The following is a 9,796-nucleotide window of genomic DNA, read 5'->3' on the forward strand; positions in this document are numbered from 1 at the left end:
TGCTCACTCAATAAAGTAACACCTGGTAAACGATTGCATGGTAAGTATATGGTAAATGGCCCGTATTAATAGACTAAGCATGTAGGAAGGTTATGTTAGGTTAGATTAGATTAGCTGGGGAAAATACAGGAACGGGAAGAATGTAAAGCATGAAAAAGGATCAAGTGTGACAACTCAACAACTTTCAGAGAGTTAATTAGATTAATGCATATTACAGCAAAAAAGAAGGGTATGAAGTTTGAGTGCATTGGACTGAATAAAGGTATTGGTGTGTCTGATGGAAGGCTGCATTAGAGGTCCTACCTGTCTGTCTTGCACAGATCTGAATAGAAAAAAGGGTCTTAAAAAGAGTTTGTTTGATGGCATGCCCCTTGGCCCTCTCCAACCCTAAAAATGGAACTTATTGGTCTATTTGGGACTTTTAGTCCCCTATTTAGGGTACCATCACTAGCTGCCTGCTTGCTGCATTGACCAAAGTTTTGCATCAAATCATCTTTTATTTGGATTTTTACTCATGTTTTCTTGGGTCAACTACTACTAAATTCATCTTCTTATTGAAATTTAGCTAAATATTTATAATAATATTTAGCTTCAAAATTAGGTTTATTTTATACATTTTTTTGTTGTTGGATATATGGTAAGATATTTTTATTTTTAATGGGTAACATCAAAGCCATAAAAAAATGGTATAAAATTGAATGTTTTTTTTTTTTTTTATCTTTTCCGGTTGGTGTAAATGGATTCGGTTGATTTAGGGCTTGTTTTTTAGCAGCATAATAAGCTTAACGAGACTAACAGCTTATTCGGTTATCTATACATGACTGTTTGGTAGTGACTTAATAATAAAGTGGCTAATTCAGTAAGCTTCCAGGGGGAGCTTTTTATGTAGAAAACCAAGTTTTTTTTTTCTTTTAAACTTGTCATTCCCAATTAAAAATGATTCTTTCATCTATGGAAAAATCCTTCCAAAGAACCTTCTCAATTTATACAAATAGATTAATCTATGTAGGACTTAGTGAAAAGCCAACCAAAAAGCCCCTTGATGTTTCCATTGGAACGATATATTAGTTTATTAAAAGATGAGAAATAATTACACTTCACTCGATATATAATAAATGAATTATCCATATATCATAGTAAATACTTTACATTTTCCAATTACATGATCATTTCTTTATCTATTTCCATATCCTTTAAAAGTAAGTAGCAGTGTTGGAATATTCAATGGACTGAGTGCTGATTCCACAAGTCAAGTTTCACCTGAATGAACCAACCTTCCCATTTGCCATAATCCTCACCTCTCTCAATTCATAATTAACTTTCTTTCATTACTTCTTAAATACCAAAAACAAATGTAACAAAAAGATATTATAACTGAGTTTCAATTATAAAATAACTATTTATAAATGATAAATATTTAATTTAATTAATAAATTAATTATTATGCATTCAATATATATATATATATATATATATATATATTAAAAAATGGATTTAGATGGTCATTGATCTATTACCGACACAAAGCTTTGTATTTAAGATCCTGGGGACTAAGCTAGAAAAGGATTATTATTTTATTATCTTATTTTAAAAAAAATTAAATTTAATATTAAAATTAAAATTAAAATTAGAAAAAGATTAGTGGATGATAAATAGCCAACGCGCAATGGATGATAATTTTATACAAATAGATCCATTCGCCGGTGGTCAATACCTTTCTTTACCATGAGCTTCGGGGAACGAGAAGGTTTTATATAAATATGTATGGTCAAACCGATAATAATAGAACTAAGGAATTAAAGCTTCTAATAACAAAAGCATTAAATTATTTATATTATATTAATTCTTTAAAAAAAAAGAAAATTTTAAGATGCATGTTTTTTATCATTAAGGTTATGTTTGATATAGTAGATTGGAACGAATATGACAAAAGAAATAATTATTATTTCATATTTGACATTACATGATACTTAAACAAAATAGCCTTTTTTTTAACCTATCATAGTATTTGGTTTTAATAGACATCGTTACCTCCATCATCCACATGCACCACCGACCATCTGCATCTCCACAACCACCATATCTATCTCTACTGCCGTGTAACTATAACCACCACCGCTACCTTGACCACCATCAATTCATAACAGTTCAAGCCGAATAAAACATAGTTTTTCCCTTTTACGAGTTTTTTTTCTTTTCAAATTACCATAAATTAGATCAAATTTCTCATTCAAATTTGTATTATTTGTATGAAGATTGTGTTAAAATATTTATAAATTAAATTATCTAAATAGGTTATAAACATTAACCAGGATATATGTGTAATCTAATTTTAACAGTTTTGTCTTATGATCTCATCTTGCCCAACTTACCATGCAACTTATTCAGTCATGTCTTACTCATGCTAATTAAACACTAGATAGGCAACTTATCTTATCTAATTCAGTCATGTCTGCATACCAATAATTACCTAAACTGAAGTACATAGCGGATCTACTTCATATTTTGGTATCCAAAACATGGTGTGTTAATTGATTGATATTTAGATTTTATAGTTCTAATTGTCAAATGTATTTTAATTAGTATTATAGACTAAAAGACATGCATGTGATTAGGATTGAATATGGAGAATGTAAAGCCTTAATTATCTTAAAAACAGTTAAATTAGATGTGATTATTCTGGTATTGAATGTTTTTATTTTTTAATTTTATTGAGAAATAAGAAACATGTTAAGTTAAAGAGTTGACTTCATTTTTGCTTCTCGTGGTTTGGCAACAAAAACCCTGATCCTTTAAACGTAAAAAACGGGATAATATAATAACATATTTTTAAAAATACGTAAAAAGCCAAAAATGTCCCTGTCTTAACGAATATTTATAGTGGTGTTAATGACCAACACTCACTTTTAGAGCAAAATGCAAACGATAAAGGTGATTTATAGACCTATCAAAGGTTATACAACTTGAGTGTCACATTCAGACTTTTGAGTAAACCTTAAGGACCGAAATTGAACTATATTCAATAATCAATTTATAACATTTATCCATTTTTACCAATTTTATGTGTGTATGTTATCAAAGATGGTTCTAAATAACTTGTTATGGTGCTATTATGCCGTCGAGGTGTGACTTTGTATCCAAGTTAACCCATGTGGAACACTTCAAGACGTGACTTGCGTTGTAACTTGTTATGACACGTTATTTGCAAGTCGTGCTAAGGTGTGGGATTTTTTTTGTTCAACTTTTTTAATATTCAATTTGGAGGATACATGATAATTTTGTACGAGACATGAGACTTTAATAAACATAAAAAGAAAACTTAAAAACTAAAATTTTATATAGGTAAATGCTTACTCTCATTCCCTTACAAAAAGAGTCAAACACGAGTTCCTTGCGAGTTGAAGATTGAAGAAGGTAGAGTTAGCTCGATTAGGGCCAGCTGCAAAAAATGGCATTGCGGAATGCGTTGCAGTGGTGCGGTTTATGCAGCTTATACTTTATACCTAACATATATTAATCCAATAACTATAAAATAACGACAACGAAATAAATTCAACGAAGACATTTCCATATTCCATATTTATTGAATTGTTTGAATTTTTATGTTAAAGATTTATAGAATTCCAAATATAAAGTAAGTCTCCATATCTTTTGGATGAAACTAACTACTTGAAGTTCAACAGATCCTCTCTTAAGAAAGAAGATCTTTTGTCTCATGGTAGCCTTACGTCTGAATTGTGTAATTGAAAATAGTGTAAAACAAACTAAAGAGTTTTATAACTAATCCAAATACATTTAAAAAGTAAAATTCAAATAAACTCGACGATGCCGCATGACAAAAGAAAATAACTCACATAAACACTACAAAAATAAAAGGCTATCACCGACGAAAAAATCCGGCGGTAATCCATCGCTAAAGTCGGATCTGCCGGTAACACTCCATCGGTGAAAAGGCCATGGGAAAAGGCATCACCGATGGATATCACCGACGACCTCCGATTCCGACGGATATAGTTAGCGACGGATACTTTTATCGACGGATTACCAAAGGAAAGTGTTACCGACGGATCACCGACATAATAAAAAAAATAGAAAAAAATAAGTTACCAAAGGATTTTCCATCGCTTTATGTCGGTAATTTATTTTTATTTTTTTTAAATATTTCAAAAAAATAAATTTCTTGTACAATAACCTGTCCAAATTTTTAAAATAAATTGCAAAATTAAAAAGAAATTGTTTGCACAAAAATCCTAAATATTACAAAATATCCCAAATTCAGATACTGGAAACTGAAAATTAATAAATAATAATAATTTATTGTTATTTTCAATTAGATAATGATAATTTATATATAAAATGTATTCTTTTATAACAATATAATGAAAGTGGTGTTTGATGCTTCAAAACCACAAACCACACCGCAAAGTGCAGTTTGATAAAAACGGGATCTGCATACCGCACCTCAAATTGCAAGTTCAAACCATGTCGGTGCGATATGGACATTTTTGCAGTTTGACGGTTTAGATGAGCAACCATAGAAGAAGGGAGCGAGTAAAGACTCAAAAAATCCAATCTCAATTTTACACTGTTGATATCATTTTTTTATAAGGTTTATATATTTGATATCAATAATTCTTCTTTATGTTTTTAATTTTATTGCTTTATATGTATTTATATATACCACCTTATAGCCGGGTTCAAACGAGAACAACGATCAAACAAGAAACAAGACAACGGCCAAAACATATATGATTACATTGCTTTATATGTATTTTATTGTGTTAACTGTGTTCCACAATCATATGTGATTTGACTGTCCTCGTGTTCTCTTATTTTGTTAGTGTTCTCATTCAATCATTCATCTACCTCTTTAAATCACACCTTGAAAAACGTTATGACCAAACCATAACTAGGGGTGAGCATAGGCGGGTACCCGCTCTATTTGACAGGAACTGAAACTGGATGTTCTAGAAATATTGGAACCGGAACCGGTTAGAGCGGTTCTTGAATTTTTGGAACCGGAACCGGAACCTCCGGGAACCGGTTCCGGTTCCGGGTACCCGTTTCCTAAAATATTAAAATTTTGTTATTTAGAAATAAGAAATAAAACATTGTCAAAACACTAAATAAATAAACAAGAATACAAATTATACAGAATAATGGTTATAAATAATGTTTAACGATTACAAACCATAATAGACTAATAGTAAATGTTGAAAGTTTAACGATTACATACTATAATTGTAAATGTTCAAAGTTTAACGATTACATACTAAAAATCCAATTAAATACACAATTTGAAAAAATAAAAATCATTTTATCTCAAATTTTGAATCTTGAATCTAGAGTTCTAAGTTCCTGACCTAATTTAAATTTAGTATTTAAAAAAATTAATTATTTTTATTAATTGAAAAATACCGGGTACCCGCCGGTTCCGGGTACCCAGTCCCAGAACCTGTCCCGGCGGATAACGGTTCCGAAAAATTGTGAACCAGAACCGGAACCATTCTCAATCGGTTCCGTATTTTATGAACCGGAACCACTCATATCGGTTCCGGTTCTAGAACCGACAGTTCTAAAACAGTTCCGATTCTACAAATAGGTATCCGGTTCCACTACTCACCCCTAACCATAACTCACAAGACTTAAAACTTTGATATGTGAATATATTATGGTAATGGGGGCAATTGGATGGACTTATGGTTAGCACGTCCATTTTGTGGTTCTTTTCTTGAATTATTAAGCCATCGTTGAATGGTTATTGGGATTAATAATAAGTTCAAGTGGGGGCTGCCCATCTTTCCAACTCAAATTAAATCTAATTTATTAAAATTTTAAACTTTTAAATTAAATTAAATTATTGTATTTAAACCCAAAGAATAATATCTTGTAAAAATGAATAATATCTTCTTTACACTTATATCATTTGTCTAAAATTGTTTATTCTAATCTGATGGGGCATTTTTTTTATTACTCATTCAACGTTGAGGCTAATGCCAGGTTGGAGGGGAGGGTTGGGATTGAACCCGGGACCTGTCTTGTATTTGGGTAAAGTCGTCTGATTACCAACTGAACTACATGTCAGAGGCTTACAGGAACGATAATTAGTGTACATTGAAATCATAGTAAAAGGGTGTTTGATTTAAATTTAATATATTCAATGATTTTTAGCTGAATTGACGAAACTATTTTAAATAGTTTGATCTTAATTTAGTATTAAGAGTTGGGCTTAACTTGTTAAGTCACCTAACTTTATTTTTATGTATTAAGTTAGGATTTTTTTTTCCCCAAAATTGTCGGTCTCGGATCCTACTTTGTAATTGCAAGTCTCGTTTAAAATAAAATGGAGTGCTAATAAGCATTCGAATTTAAAATTGTAATCAAATAATGATTTTTATTTTTGTCATTCAGATGAATTATTAAACAAATTTACTTTTATTTAACATTTATCTAACCAGAAGGTTACATTAATTCATCTAAATGTATTAATGCTTACAAACAGCTTAATTGATACATGAATTAATGGGAAAAAAAATAATCAACTGTTAAGATGGTTAAGATGCCATTCACTAGTCGATTTTAAATAGCGTTAAGATTTCAAACACATGCTTGAAAGAAATTGTACAAAGCATTTATGGGAAAATGATACGTTTAGTTACAGTATCAGTATGCTTAATAATGAATCAGCATACGAGATGTAACAGAATTAAGGTTTTTGTTATTTTATTGTAACTAATAACTTGATTAGGCGGATTCAAGAAGGTTCTAGAAATCCAATCATATAAAACAAGATAAGATAAGATCTTGTAAAAACGGTTACGCTATCGTTACAGGGTATTGTTTCGGGACACAAAACACTTGATCCATGTTTACAACCATAAACCAACTTATTTTACGAGTTTATTGAATAAGGGGCCGTTTACCAAATGCTTACTCGGATAAGCTTACCAATGAATATGGCAAGAACTAAAAATCTTACCTGGTAAGAGCGATGACAATGACCGAGAGTCTTACCCGGTAAGTGATGACGACGACTCTTACCACGGTTAGCACTTATCGGGTAACTTGTAACATACGATGTCGTTTTGGTAGACTAAAATCTTACCAGATAAGTAAGCGATAAAGTTGGATTTTACCGTTAAACGCTTATCGGGTAAGTGTTTAGGTAAACGGCCCCTAAATCTTGTTTGAACAACATTTAAATAAGCTTACAAGATATTTTCCCCATTTTTTTAAATCATGTCTCTCATATTTTTTTGATTAGACTTTTAACGTTTTTTAGCCAGGGTCAGCCCAACATTTTTTAAGGTCTTATTACAAATGTACTAAAACTATAAGTTGTCTGAAACGAATAATAACCAAAACAGAAATAAAAGTTCATGTCATATTAAAAATATTACAAATAAAGCAATAAAAATGCTTAAAATGGAAAAATAGGAAAATTATCAAAGAGTCGTTCTTGTTTTTGATCGGCAAATTCTAAAACTAAGGGGTTGTTTGGCAATTGCTGAATGGTTTGGTGCAGAATGATTAAGAGGCTCTCATGATATAGTGCAAAATGAAATATAATTGTTTGGTAATTGTGTACAATGAAATTAGGGCTCTTAATGGTTAAGGGAGTTCCATGATATAAAATCATTCAGAGGGTTTTAGAACCACTAAGATGCAGACTTTTTTTTTGCCAAACAAGATTCACCTCTTAACGATTCAGAGGTTGCTTCTTAATGGAACTATTAAGAGGTAAACAAACAACCCCTAAATAGTCGCTTTAGATTTTGAAAGAAATCATACAAATCTATATAAATCAGATCCCAACCACAAGTACAATTGGATCTCGAAAATTTGGAGGCCATGTTCAAAAACTCATATATAACATGTCAATACACGACTGTGTTGTTAACTCATTTTAGATCATGTTATTTTTGACAGATTAAAGTTTTACCATACTTAAATGCATTTGATCGTAAAATGAGGCCTTTTGATGTTGTGGTTGTCAGCAATATCATATGTTCTTTGATAACATTATTTCTAAATTATGGGTCCAATTGTACTTATTCAACTCGTTCATATATTTAGGTCTGTCTACCATCCAAATTACCAGAAATACGTCAATGAGCATGAGGAAGATGTCAAACCACCTCTAGTAACTCAAGGTAAATAAAACTTAAAGTTGATATGTAAATTTCAAGTCATAAGACTTTTAACATTAACTACAAGGGTGGTGTCTGATTGATTTGAGTTTGACTCCAAAGATCAAAAGTGTCTGGAGGTCTCAGGTTCAAATCAAAAAAGGAACAAAAATCCCCTTGTGGCCACGGAGGTTCAAATGCGGTGACTTCGGGCTACCTGCAAAGCATGTGGTCGTTCTGGAATTAGTCGGCTCGCATAGCGGGTTGGATATCCAGGTTAATAAAAAAAGACTTTTAACATTTGTTACTTTACAACAAAAAGATTTTGATGTGTTTTTTCCTAATAAACTTACGTTGATGAATCGTTACATATGGCCCCGACTCAGCGTCACACGTTCTCGAGGTCTGAAGGGATCCAGTGCCCAACTACTAACTCCTTACGGAATTGCGTTAAGACTGATGATTCATATCCTCATAAATTTTATTTTAAAAATTCTTAATGAATATTTGTTAAAAAAAATAATTATAACTTTGACAAGCATGTGATTTTTTTTCTAGATGTTTGTGAGCAGCTCCAACAAAAGATCCTCTAAAATGAAGGAAATAGTGATTTTGAGCAAGTTTTTTGCTCCAACAAATTCTTCAAAATGAAAAAAAAAACACATGAAATAATGTTTGTAAAATTCTACAAATTTGGAAAACTACCCGAAAATGATTTTTTTATTAACCTGAATATTCAACCCGTTATGCAAGCCGACTAATCCCAGGGCAACCACCTGCTTTGCAAATAGCCCGGAGTCACCGCATTTGAACCTCCGTGGCCACAAGGGGAATCTTATTCCTCCTTGGATTTGAACCTTGGACCTCAATGTACTTTTGATTTTTGGAGCCAAGCTCAAACCAATCAGACACCACCTTTGTGGTTCTACCCGAAAATGATTGCCGTGAGAGAAAATAATTTTTTATTCTGTTTCTATTAATAAACCTTGAAGTTAAAACGTAACTTTTTTAGAGATTTTGAATTTTGATTCTTCGTGTTAAAGAAATTTTAAAAGAATCTGTTGAAGATGATATTTAAAAATAAAAGCAGATGAATATAATATTATCATACCAAAAAGAGTTATATATATATATAAGGTAAATAATTACCGTGATTAGTATAATAAATGGTTGTTCGATTTTGTTCGATTTAAGTTGGTCGATTGTTGTTAGAATTGCATAATGTTCGATTGCCCGAATTCAATTGGGCCTAGGCCCGTACCTAGGGTCAAAAATTGAAGTATTTAATTAACACGGGTTTTATAATGTTAACTCTTAACTGATAATTGATTGATTGACCGGCCTCATAAAGGTCGATCACTTTTTTTGCTTTTAAATTTTTAAATTTTTGTTTGATAATTATCTTTTATAAAATTAATTTATGTAATGTTTTAATCATTTAAAATGTTTTAAATTAAACAAATAAAATATAATTTAAAAAGTAAAACTTTTAGTAATTAATTAGTTACACAATTTTCTTCTAAACATTCAAGTAAAGTTTATGAAGAAGATAAATACATAAACTCAATATCTAATGCTATAGTATAAAATATTTGACAAAAACTCTTAAAAATCATTTTTATGCATAAAATATTGTTTATTGATGCATATTACTTCAAATTAAAGAT

Source organism: Cynara cardunculus (genome assembly GCF_001531365.2).
Source record: "Cynara cardunculus var. scolymus isolate 2C chromosome LG 15, CcrdV1, whole genome shotgun sequence".
Classification (NCBI taxonomy): Eukaryota; Viridiplantae; Streptophyta; class Magnoliopsida; order Asterales; family Asteraceae; genus Cynara; species Cynara cardunculus.